Here is a 14,146-nt window from a genome sequence, read left to right on the forward strand (position 1 = left end):
TCTTGTACGTGCTCTCACTAGGGATTGAACTCGCAACCCTGAAGTGTCGGGATGACACTCTAACCAACTGAGGTACCCGGCCAAGGCTGTCTTGTTCTTCTAATGATTCATATTTGTGTGTGTTTTTTTTCCCTTATGCTTAAATAAACCCTCTTTAAAATAATGTGGCACATTCTTTTCAAAGAAAATATTGATGTTACTTGTACTATCCAGAGGTCTTAAATAGGAGTGTGAATATGTATATCAATATGTATGGATGTCCTGGAATCTGATACATTTGAGAAATGAGATTAGCTACAGTTCTGTAGGAATTGTTCTGGGAAATTATCTGAGGTTGCAGAGCAGTTCTTAGGAAATCCCTAAGAAATCTTAGAGGAAACCAAAGGCAACAAAATCTCGGGCATCTCATATAGCAATATGTTTACTGATACATCTCCTAGACTCTAGAGCAGCCGTGGGCAAACTACGGCCCGCAGGCCGGATCCAGCCCGTTTGCAATGAATAAAACTAAAAAAAAAAAAAAATGACCGTACCCTTTTATGTAATGATGTTTACTTTGCATTTATATTAGTTCACACAAACACTCCTTCCATGCTTTTGTTCCGGCCCTCCGGTCCAGTTTAAGAACCCATTGTGGCCCTGGAGTCAAAAAGTTTGCCCACCCCTGCTCTAGAGTAAAGGAAACTAAGGATAAAATAAACAAATGGGACTATATCAAAATAAAAGGTTTCCACACAGCAAAAGAAATAATCAACAAAGTGAGAAGAGAGCCCACTGCATGGGAGAACATATTTGCCAATGTTATATCCGATAAGGGGTTATTTTCCAAAATAGATAAGGAACTCATACAACTTAACAAAAGGAAGACAAACAATCCAATTAAAAAATGGGGAAAGGACCTAAATAGACACCTCTCCAAAGCAGACATACAGAAGGCCAAGAGACATATGAAAACATGCTCAAAGTCACTAATCATCTGAGAGATACAAATTAAAATGACAATGAGGTATCACTTCACACCTGTCAGAATGGCTATCATAAAAAAATCAATAAAAAATCAACAAATGACAAGTGCTGGTGAGGCTGTGGAGAAAAGGGAACCCTTGTGCACTGCTGGTGGGAATGCAGACTGGTGCAGCCACCATAGAAAACAGTATGGAGTTTCCTCAAAAAAATTAAAATGGAACTCCCATTTGACCCAGTGATACCACTTCTTGGAATATATCCTTAGAAACCTGAAACATCAATCAGAAAGGATATATGCACTACTGTGTTCAGAGCAGCACAATTTACAATAGCTACGATTTGGAAACAGCCCAACTACCCATCAGCAGATGAGTGGATAATAAAGCTGTGGTACATTCACACAATGGAATACTATGCAGAGATAAAAAGAAGGAACTCTTACCACTTTCAACAGCATGGATGGACCTGGAGAGTATTATGCTAAGTGAAATAAGCCAGTCAGAGAAAGATAAGTATCACATGATCTCACTCATATGTGAAATTTAATGAACAAAATAAATTGATGAACAAAATATATCTAGAGTCATAGAAACATGTAACAGACTGAAGGATCAGAAGTAAGGTGTGGAGGGTATGGGGAATAGAGAGAGTAACTGGGGAACTTATATGCATATATGCATAGTCCATGGACACAGACAATAGTGAGGCTAAGACTTGGGAGAAGGGAGTTAATGGGGGGAAAAGCAAAAAAAAACAACAACAAAAAACACAAAGAGAACATCTGTAATACTTTCAACAATAAAGATACATTAAAAAAAAGAATTCTGGATGTAAAAGGCAGTAATATTAATTAAGGTGGCTATTGGGTTTGATCTTTATCCTCTAGCAGCGGTTCTCAACCTGTGGGTTGCAAACAATGAAAATATATCCGGCATATCAGATATTTACATTACGATTCATAACAGTAGTGAAATTACAGTTATGAAGTAGCAACGAAAATAATTTTATGGTTGGGGGTCACCACAACATGAGGAACTGTATTAAAGGGTCGTGGCATTAGGAAGGTTGAGAACCACTGCACTTTATTTTACTTTATTGATGGAGGCTTGAATTATATTAGGGCAGTCATGTGCTAACCAACACATAAATGGGTAGGTTAAAATCTTAGAAACAATATATATGTGATGATGGGATTTCAGGGATATAACTTTTCTACTGCTTTTTATATTATTTCTATGTATACATTTGGGTGTTGCTATGTTTCTGCACCACTTCCTTAATCTTCCATTCTTATTATGTTTTTAATGTTTCTAAGTAGCAAATATTTGTGCTTTTGATGCAGTAGTCCAGATATTTAGAAAGCACACATAAAGACACATATATTTACTTATTGATATTCATTGGAAATTATGACACAAAATATGTATATTGATATTGAGACCACCCAAGCAACACACAATTCATATTGTGTTAGTGAAAAAAAGAATTACTAGAGATTTTCCTGGAAGCAGAAGAGGTAAGGAAAATATGAATTTTGCTTCTGATCTCTGCTCCTTCCTGACATCCACTCACGGCTGGGTAGCTAAAACCTCAAATTGTCTTAAACTGAGTCTCTATTATTTCTTCTCAATTACAAACCAGCTATTTCTGCCCTCTTCCCAAAATGTAGGTAACAAATACTTGTTATTTTGACAGTAACAATCCAGAAAGTTAAAATGTAATATATTAATGATTGTTCTATTGTTAATTTTTTCAGATCAAACTCTTAGTATCTTCCTTTTCTTTTTCTCCCACACTACATATCCAAAGTGGCAGCAAATCCTGTCAGTTCTATCTTAAAAATAGATTTAGAATTTAATTTCTTGCCACTGACAGAGCCGTAACCTTGATTCAAGCAGCCATCATCAGTCACTTGGGTTATCCTATATAATAAAAGCCTAATATGTTAAGTGTCTGACTGTTCAAGTATTCGACCAGTCACTATGACACGTACTGACCATTAGGGGGCAGATGCTCTGACCTGTAGGTTAGCTTGCTGCTGGGGTCTGACTATTCAGGACTGGGCGAGATGAGCCAGACACACCCTGGAACTCTCCCACAGTCCCTCCCCAAACCCGATCATGCACCATTGGGGTCCCTTGGCCTGGTCTAAGCCCTCTTGCAATCCAGAACCCCTCAGGAGATGTCAGAGAGCCGGTTTCAGCCCGATCCCTACAGGCCAGGCCAAGGGATCACACCAGTGCACGAATCTGTGCACTGGGCCACTAGTATTATAATTGTCTCCTAAGTAATAGTCCTGCTTCTAACTTGACCTCTTACCATCTATTCTCAACACAAAAACAACAACAAAATAATCTTGTTAAAACATAAGATCATGATACTTCTCTGCTTAAAACTATTCAGTGTATTCCATCTCACCCATGTCATTCAGAGTGAAAGTCAGAGTCCGTATTAAGATTTATAAAGGCTTACATGATCTGGCTCTATTATCTCTCTGATTTTGTTTATTACTACTTTCTTCTTATTCATATTCAGTCATATTGTGATCCTTGCTGTGCCAAAAATACCCCAGGCATGCTCTCATCTCATAGCTTTTGCACTTGCTATTCTTTCTACTAGAATGTTTTTCCCCCAAAATCAGACTGGGAGAAAAGTAAGTTTACAGTTGTTTTGTTGTTGTTGTTTTATAAACTTTAAATAATATTCTTTTTAAAAATTTATTTATTTTTATTTTTATTGTTTAATTTTAAATTTTATTTTATTGTTTAAAGTATTACAGATAGTAGTACATATGTCTCCTTTTTGTTCCCCATTGACCTTCCCCAACCTCCCCTACGCCCCAGCACATGTCCTCACCCCACCCCCCCAGTGTCTTGTGTCCATTGGTTATGCTTATATGTATGCATACAAGTCCTTTGGTTGATCTCTTACCTACCCACCCAAACACTCCCCAGCCTTCACACTGTAATTTGACAGTCTGTTACATGCTTCTCTGCCTCTGTATCTATCTTTTTGTTCATCAGGTTATAATGTTCTTTATTATCCATAAATGAGTGAGATAATGTGGTGTTTTTATTTCACTTCCTGGCTTATTTCACTTAGCATAATGCTCTCCAGTTCCATCCATGCTGTTGCAAATGGTAAAAATCCCTTCTTTTTTACAGCAGCATAGTATTCCATTGTGTAGATATACCATAGTTTTCTAATCCACTCACCTGTTCATGGGCATTTAGGCTGTTTCCAAATCTTGGCTATTGTAAATTGTGCTGCTATGAACATATGAGTGCATATATCCTTTCTGATTGGTGCTTCTGTTTTCTTGGGATATATTCCCAGAAGTGGTATTACTGGGCCAAATGGCAGTTCCATTTTTAAATTTTTGATGAAAAGCCACAATGTTTTACACAATGGCTGCACCAGTCTGCATTACCACCAACAGTGAAGGAGGGTTCCTTTTTCTCTGCATCCTCTCCAGCACTTGTCATTTGTTGATTTGTTGATAATAGCCATTCTGAAAGGTGTGAGGTGGTACCTTATTGACTTTTTGATTTGCATCTCTCAGATGATTAGTGACTTTGAGCATATTTTAATCTGTGTCTTGGCTTTCTTAGTGTCCTCTTTTGAAAAGATTCTATTTAGGTCCTTTGCCCATTTTTTTTATTGGATTGTTTATTTTCTTTTTGTTGAGTTGTATGAGGTCCCTGTAAACGCTTGAGGTTAAACCCTTATTAGAGATAATATTGGCAAATATGTTCTCCCATGCAGTGGGCTTTCTTGTTGTTTTATTGATGGTTTCTTTTGCTGGGCAGAAGCTTTTTATTTTGATGTAATCCTATTTATTTTCTCCTTAGTCTCTCTTGCCCTAGGATCTGTGTCTGTAAAGACAGTGCTATGACATATGTCTGAAGTTTTGCTGCCTATAGAGTCTTGTAGGATTTTTATGGTTTCCTATCTTACATTCAATTCCTTAAGGCATTTTGAGTTTGTTTTTGTGTATGGTGTAAGTTGGTGATCTAGTTTCATTTTTTTTTTTGCATGTATCTGACCAAATTTCCCAGCACCACTTATTAAAGAGCCTGTTTTGACTCCATTGTATGCTCTTGCCACCTTTGTTGAATATTAATTGAGTATAATGGCTTGGGTAAATTTCTGGGTCTTCTATTCTATTCCATTGGTCTATATGTTTGTTCTTATGCCAGTACCAGGCAGTTTTGAGAACCGTGGCTTGGTAATATAGCTTAATGTCTGGTAACATGATCCCTCCTACTTTGTTCTTCCTTCTCAGGATAGCTGTGGCTATTCAGGGTCTTTTTGAATTCCACATGAATTTTTGGAGATTTTGTTCTAGATCTTTGAAATATGCCATTGGTATTTTAATAGGTATTGCATTGAATCTATAGATTGCTTTAGGTAGTATGGACATTTTAATGATAATGATTCTACCAGTCCATGAACATGGTATGTTCTTCCATTTGTTTATGTCCTCCTCTACCTCTTTTTTTCAATGTCCTATAATTTTCTGAGTAAAGGTCTTTTACATCCTTGGTTAAGTTTATTCCTAGGTATCTTAATTTTTTGGGGGGAGGCAATGGTAAATGGGATTTTTTTTTTCATTTCTCTTTCTGTGAGTTCATTATTGGTGTATAAAAAGGCCATAGATTTCTGGGTGTTAATTTTGTATCCTGCTACATTGGCAAATTCATTTATTAGGTCTAGTAGTTTTTGATGGATTCTTTGGGGTTTTCTATGTATAATATCATGTTTGCAAATGAGGACAGTTTTATTTCTTCTTTTCCAATTTGGATGCCTTTTATTTCTTCTTCTTGTCTGAACTCTATGGCTATTACTTCTAGTACTATGTCAAACAGGAGTGGGGAAAGTGGGAATCCTTCTCTTGTTCCTGTTCTTAGGGGAAATGGATTTAGTTTTTGGCCATTGAGTATGATGTTGGCTGTAGGTTTGTCATTTAGGGCTTTTATTATGTTAAGGTATGATCCCTCTATTCCCACTTTGCTGAGAGTTTTTATCAAGAAAGGGTGTTGGATTTTGTCAAATGCTTTTTCTGCATCAATTGATATGATTATGTGATTTTTGTCTCTCAGTTTGTTAATGTGATGTATGACATTTATTGATTTGTGGATATTGAACCATCCTTGCATCCCTGGAATAAATCGCACTTGGTCATGGTGTATGATCTTTGTAATGTATTGCTGAATCCAATTTGCTAGGATTTTGTTGAGGACTTTAGCATCTATGTTCTACAAGGTTATTGGCATCTAGTTCTCTTTTTTGGGGTGTCTTTATCTGATTTTGGGATTAGGGTAATGCTGGCTTCATAGAAAGAGCTTGGAAGTGTGCCTTACTCTTGAATTTTTTGCAATAGTCTGAGGAGGATAGGTTTTTGTTCTTTTTTGAATGCTTGGTAGAACTCCCCTGTAAAGCCATCCAGACCAGGGCTTTTGTTTGCTGGAAGGTTTTTGATCGCTGTTTCAATTTCTTCAGTAGTTATTGACCTATTCAGGGTTTTTGACTCTTCTTGGTTGAGTTTTCGGAGCTTGTATTTTTCTAAGAATATGTCCATTTCATGTAGGTTGTCCATTTTGTTGGAATAGAGTTGTTCATAGTATTTTTTCATAATCATTTGTATTTCTGTGGAGTTGGTTGTTATTTCACTTCTTTCATTTCTGGTCTTGTTTATTTGGGTCCACTCTCTTTGCTTCTTGGTGAGCCTGGCTAGAGGCTCATCAATCTTGTATATGCTTTCAAAGAACCAGCTCTTGGTTTTGTCGATCTTTTGTATTGTGTTTTTTGTTGTTTTTTTTGTTTGTTTGTTTGTTTGTTTTTTGGTTTTTGTTTTTTTTTTTGGTCTCTATGTTGTTTATCTCTGCTCTTCTCTTTATTATTTCCTTCTTTCTGCGTACACTGTGCTTTTCTTGTTGCTCTCTAACCCTTTGAGTTGTAGGGTTAGATAATTTACTACCATTGTTTCCTATTTTTTGAGGTAGGCCTGTAGAGCTATGAACTTCCCTCTCAAGACTGCTTTCACTGTGTCCCATAGATTTTGGATTGTTGTGTTTTCATTGTCATTTGTTGCCATGATGTTTTTTATTTCTTCTTTGATCTCTCTGATAACCCAGTCATTGTTTAATAGCATGCTGTTTAGCCTCCAGGTGTTTGATTTTTCTTTTTTTATTGTAGTTGATTTCTAGTTTTATGCCATTGTGTTCTGAGATGGTGCTTAATATGATTTCTATCTTCTTGAGTTTGAAGAGACTTTGCCTGTGACCCAATATATGGTCTATCTTTGAAAATGACTCAGGTGCACTTGAGAAGAATGTATATTCTGTGGCTTTGGGGTGAAATGTTCTTAAGATGTCAATTAATTCCATATGATCTAGTGAGTCATTTATGATTGATGTTTCTTTGCTAATATTTTGTTTAGAGGATTTGTCCAATGGTGATAGTGGGGTATTAAAGTTCCCTACAATGACTGTATTGCTATCAATCTCTCCCTTGATATCCTCCAAAAGATTTTTATGTATTTGTGTGCTCCTGTATTGGGTGTGTATATGTTTACCAGAGTTATTTCTTCTTGTTGGATTGCTCCCTTTAGTACTATGAAGTGGCCTTCCTTATCTCTTGTTATGTCCTTCACTTTGAGATCTAATTTGTCAGATATAAGTATTGCTACCCCAGCATTTTTTTCATTTCCATTCACCTGAAAAATCTTTTTCCATCCCTTCACCATCAGTCTGTGTGAGTCCTTTTTTCTGATGTGGGTTTCCTGTAGACAGCAGGTATATCGGCCATGTTTTCTTATCCACTCAGCTACCCTATGTCTTTTGATTGGGGCATTTAATCCATTAACATTTAAAGTTATTATTGATAGTTACTGGTTTGTTGCCATTTTTATTCTTTATGCCGGTATTCCTTCTTTGTTTCTTATTTCTTCTTTTTACATCACACGTTTTAGCATTTCTTGCAGTGCAGGTGTGCTGGTAATAAACTTTCTTAGTCCTTTTTTTGTCTGTGAAACTCCTGATTTCACCCTCAATTTTGAGTGATAGCCTTGCTGGGTACAGTATTCTCAGATTCAGACCCTTCCTTTGCATGACTCTATATATTTCATTCCATCCCTTCTTGCCTGAAGTGTTTTTTTTGAAAAATCAGTTGCTAGTCTGATGTGGGATACTTTGTAAGTAACTTTCTGTCTCTCTCTGGCCGCTTTTAAGATTCTTACTTTGTCATTGGTGTTTGCCAATTTAATTATAATGTGCCTTGGCGTCGGTCCTTTGGGGTTCATTTTGTTTGGGACTCTGTGAGTGTCTTGGATTTGTGTGAGTTTTTTCTTCCCTATATCAGGAAGTTTTCTGTCATTATTTCTTCAAAATGTTTTCTATTCTTTGCTAAGTTTCTTCTTCTTCTGGCACCTCTATTATGTGGATGTTGTTTCGTTTCATGTTGTCTCAAAGTTCCCTTATGCTCTCTCCCTATTTTTTAAGTTTGTCTTTTTTTTCTAGATGCTGCTCTGCTTGTGTATTTTTTCCTACCTTGTCTTCTAGCTCGCTGATGTGGTCCTATGCTTCTTCTAATCTACTGTTGATGCTTTCTATTGAGTTCTTTATAGCAGTGATGTATTGCTATCAATCTCTCCCTTGATATCCTCCAAAAGTTTTTTTATGTATTTGTTTTTATGTATTTATTACCATTGTTTCCTATTTTTTGAAGTAGGCCTGTAGAGCATTTTTCATTTCTTCTTGGTTCTTCTTCTTTTCCTCTTGGTTCTTACACATACTGTTGAATCTGTTTTCCATTCTTTTCAGCCACCTTATGACCATTTCTCTGAATTATTTCTCTGACATATTGCTTGCCTCCTTTTTGTTTACTTCCTTTTCTGGTGATGCCTCCTTTTCTTTCGTTTGTGGGCTGTTTCTTTGTCTCTCCATGATCTCTCTTCTCCAGGTGTCTGGTTATGTAGCTCTCTCTCTCCTTTGTCTAGGTGACATCTGACCTTTCCACGAGGAGGAGCAGAGCTCGTCTGAGTATACATATTTTCACTGCTTGAGATCCCAGGTTCCTGGGTTCATAGCTGGTCCCTGGGTGCCGTGGTTGCAGGTCCATGGATGTATACACTTCCGATAACAGCCACTCTCCTCTTCAAGATGGCGCGGTCTCCCAAGTTTACAGTTTTTTGTATGGAAAAAATACAATAAATAATAATACAAGCATAAACTCTGTGTATTATGTATTCACAACTGTAAACCTACTTTTGCTTCACCCTGCATATACATGACTAGCCCCCATATTTCTTCCAGAGTTTTACTCCAAAGTCACTTTCTCAATGAGGACCACTGTCATTTCTCTATCTATACTTTGGAACCCATGTGACACTTCAATTACCCTTATAAAAATTAGGATTAATTTTTCCTGCTTAGTGCTTAACACTCTCTAAAATATTATTTTTACTTATTTAACTTGTGAATTGTATTCCTACAGCCATTAAAATATAAGTTCCTGAAAGGCACAATTTTTTTTTATACTGTGTCTCCATTACCTACAAGTTAACCTAACGTTTGCTATATGACACTCAAATATATGTTAAATGAATAAGATAAAAGACAACAATGGGGATGGGGAGATACTCTTGACCTGGGAAAGGAGAAGTGATGTCAGTGTGGGGTTCAATTAGACCTTCCACTTTTTAGCAGGAAAGATAAAGCACAATAAGAATCCAGATAGAAATCAGAAGAAACGGAAGATTGAGGCAATCTGACCTTCAAGTATATTTTTACTGGTAATGAAAAATCTTACCCAAATTTTGTAGTGAGTTGAGTTGGAAATAAGGTACTTCCAGTACTTATGGCAGCATCATGAATTTATCATGCTATTCTTTTTGACTGAACTCAGATAAGGTTTCAGAATCCTTAATACAGCACTACAGAGCTCTCAATCAATTTGAAGATGTTGTATGAATTGAAACGTATTTCCACTCTTGAATGTTTTTTAGTATATTAGGAGTATATAATCAGATCTTAGGCTATTAGAAAATTCCAAAGTAAACAAGAGTAATTATTTAACAAATATTTTGATGACCTCTTCTGTGGCCAGCACTGTGAGAGTTTGCAAAGCAAAGCCATACAAAAGACAGACTCTATACTCAAAAGAATTTGTTTTCTGAAAAATGTATAATAAGAGGAAAGGATAATGAGATGCTGTACACAGATCCATGTATTAAAATGGTCCTCTCTCCCCTTTAAGATCCACATTTACCAACACAAAGATAGAAGTGAAAACTGAAATGCTAACACATTTCTTATTTTTTTTAAAAAAATATATTTATTGTTGAAAGTATTACATATGTCTCCTTTTCCCCTTTATGAAGTATAACCTTGCTGCTTTTCCTTTTGTTCACATAGAATTGGCTAGCTCAAAAATATGTTAAATTAGGTAACATTACATTTTACAAATAAAATTGAAACTTCATGTAATTATTCCATTAATTAATGAAAGAGAAAGCCCCAGAGTGGAAGAAAAGATTTGAAATACACATCTCAATACCAAACATGTAGAAATAACACTTAGAAATCAATAATAACATGGCAGATAACGCGTGAGAAAAATTGACAAGAGACTTGATCAAGCATTGCACGTAAGAAGTAAAGTCTTGCTGGGTAAAAGTTGAATATCTGAATAAGAAACAAACAAACACTATTTGTTTGAATATGCTAGAGATTTGTTGAGGCAAAAAGGAGATGAGGGGCCAGACAGGAAGATGGAAATTTGAATGTGTTGAATAGAACTTTTTACACACTGCTCTTCCTTCTGTTCATTTGCCAAATCATCACATGTATAAAGAGACTGGGTAGTAGGGTAGAGGTGGCAGCTAAGAGGCAGAGTAGCCAGATCTCACAGTCCCAGGAAGAAAAATATTAGAATCCAGGACTGATAAGGAAACTAGGGCTTGAAAAGTCAAGATGCTTGAGGTCAGCATAAATGAGACCAGCAATTAGCACCAGTTTTCCCTTTGAAGTATTTTCTAATTAAGTTATTGGGGCAGAAGCAGAAGATAAGCAAAAAGCTCTGAGAAAGAAAAGCAAAGATTTTGAAGTCTTTCTGTGACAAGTAGAAAAACATCAAAATCAAGACACACTAAGGAGGAGGTACCCCAAAGAGGGAGAAGGAATTGTCAGTTGGGACTCCTGGAAGGTTAAACCTAAGGAGTAGGTACAAAATGCAGGTAGACTAAGCCTTACAAACACTGCAAACTAGCACTGAGTCAATTCAGTCTCAGATTATATTAAAGTTACCTGTCCCTCAACTTCATGCAAGAACAGCAGTTCTCATGTATTTTGGTCTCAGAATCACTTTATATTGTTAAAAGTATTGAGAACTTCAAAAGCTTTGGTTTATATATCTATTGATATTTGCTACTTTTGAATAAAGTAGACATTTTAAAACATTAATTCATTCAAAATATAATAAAATCTTATATTACATAATTAACATATTCTTATAAGAAATAACTTTCCCCAAAAAGCAAAAACTAATGAGAAATATGTCACTTTAACATTTTTGCAAATATCTTTATGTCGTCGGTGTTGATAGAAAACAGCTGAATTTTCATTTGGTCTATTGCAATTGTTTGTTTTGGATGAAATATTTGAAAAGAATACATTCTCATGAAGATACATAGTTGGAAAAGAGAAGAGAATTGTATTAGTCCTTTCAGATAATTATTATATTGTTTGATACTACACTAAAAGCCAAAAAGTGATATTTTATTAAAGGTTAATAGCAATGCGAATCTCAAAGTTTCTTAATTGAGAATTGGGAGAGATTATTTAAATAAATTGTAAATGAGCATGAACACTCCGAGTTTTAAAGTTTCTCATGAAAGCAATTGTTTTGAGAAAAAAATCAATGAATTGTTTTTACTTTGTTAATTTAAAATCTATCCTGCATTTTAAGTATATCTTTTATCCCTTCATAATATGCAATATCATGAATTGAATAAGGAAAATATAGATTCACCAAGTTTTTCAGATCATTCACATAGGACTATGTCACATTTACCTTTCCTGTGAAAATGATGTGATATAAATTAAGGTATGTAGAAGATATTTTAAAATAATATCACTAACACATGAATTTAAACAAAAAATCTGTAGTCATTCCACTTTGAACTCCCTTGTACAACAATACTATTTGAAAGCAGCAATTCAAGGATAGCCACATCAAACTTAAATCCATAAGGGCTTCTCACAGTCATGGTAAGTTTCTTCTTTGCCTGTGTTAACACCAAGAAGGCGATCAGAAAGGCTTTATAACATTTATATAGAATAAAGACTTGACAAAGTAGAAAACCTAGATATGTAAACCTGACCTTTAGAGAGATTGCCTCAATTTCAGAAAAAAAGCATAATGAAGAACTGTGCAGAGTAACTCTGTACATTCAGTCATAACTACATCAGTCCCCTCAGATTACTTTGACGATGGGATGAATTTATATCACATGTCCTTGGGAATAAGACCTCAGATGATTAAAATAGCATTAGACAGGCATTAGGGAAAATCTACGCAAAATATCTTAATACTCATTGTTTAATAAGGAAGAATTTGTACAAGTCTGGCTAACTGATAAATCATGGAGTCAAATAATTCTGGAATATAAGGGCAGATGATATAGAATTCTATAAAGAAAGAGAATTCTCCAGGAAAGAAAAATGCAATTTGAAAAAGAAACATTCTTTGGACAATATCAGTTTCTTGACATCAATAAAACACCAGAAAAAAATTAACTGAATGTACACCAAGTGGTGAAATATGACATATTATTTAATACTAATATATAAATTATAAAATTTGGCTGCAGAAACAATGGAGATAAGAAACTAATAATACCATAGCAGAATTCAAAATGGTATTAAAATAAATAAATAGTATCAACATTGCAGAAAAAGAATCAGTGACATAGAGGACTAATATGAGCCTCTCTCAGAACTCAAATGAAAAGGTAAAGAAAATGAAAATGTTAACAAAAAGTAAATATAGAAGAAAGGGGAAAGAGTTGCAAGTTATGAAAAGTCATAAAGAAAAGACAATAAGAAAGAAATTAATATGATAGAAGATAAAAAATTATACTGGTTTGAAAAATATGTGCCCCTATAAACTGATGGAAATCATTAAATTTCAAGCAAAATTAATAATGATGCACACCTATAATTTTGTAAAAATTATTTGATGGAGAAAATACAAATATCCAAGCAAAAAATAAATATAATTAATTATAATAAAGAAACTAAGGTTAATCTCAAATGTTTTTGATGATATTAAATGCAACAATAGACTAAAGTAAGAATAAAAGTTTTGAGAAAATAAGTTTACAACTACAGGATTGTATAACCCATCAAGTGGTTAAAGTTGCTATTTTTACTAATTTAATACATTAAACAATTTTTAACCTACCATTCCCTGAAAAACAAGAGATATATAAAATAAAGTATTTGACAAAATTCAATATTTCTTCATGATAAAATCTCTCAACAAATTGGGCATAGAAGGAACATACCACAACATAGTAAAGGCCATGTATGGCAAATTGGCAGCTAACATCATACTCAATGGTGAAAGGTTGAAATCTTTCCAAGATCATGAAGAAGGAAAATATGCTCACTCTCACCACTTCTATTAAACAGAGTAGTGAAAGTCTTAGCCAGAAAAATTAGGCAAGAAAAAGGAATAAAAGTCATCCATATTGGGAAGGAAGAAGTAAACTTATCTCTGTTTGCTGATGACATGATCTTGTATACAGAATATCCTAAGGACTCCACCAAAAACCTACTAAACCTAATAAACTAATTTAGGAAAGATACAACATCAGTATACAAAAACGATTTGCATTTCCACATAAAATGAACTATATGAAAAAGTAAAACACAAAATCCCATTTATAATAGCATAAAAAAACAATAAAATACTGAGGAATAAATTTAATCAAATAAGTAAAACTTATATACAATGAAAACCTATAAGAGACTGAAATAACTCAAAGAAGACAGAAATAAATTGAAAGATATCCAGTGATCATAAATCAGAAAAGTTAATATTGTTAAAATGTCCATACTTCCCAAAGACATGTGTAGATTCAGTGCAATCCCTATTAAAATTCTAATGGAATTTT

Source organism: Myotis nattereri (genome assembly GCF_964212035.1).
Source record: "Myotis nattereri genome assembly, chromosome: X".
In the NCBI taxonomy this organism is placed as follows: domain Eukaryota; kingdom Metazoa; phylum Chordata; class Mammalia; order Chiroptera; family Vespertilionidae; genus Myotis; species Myotis nattereri.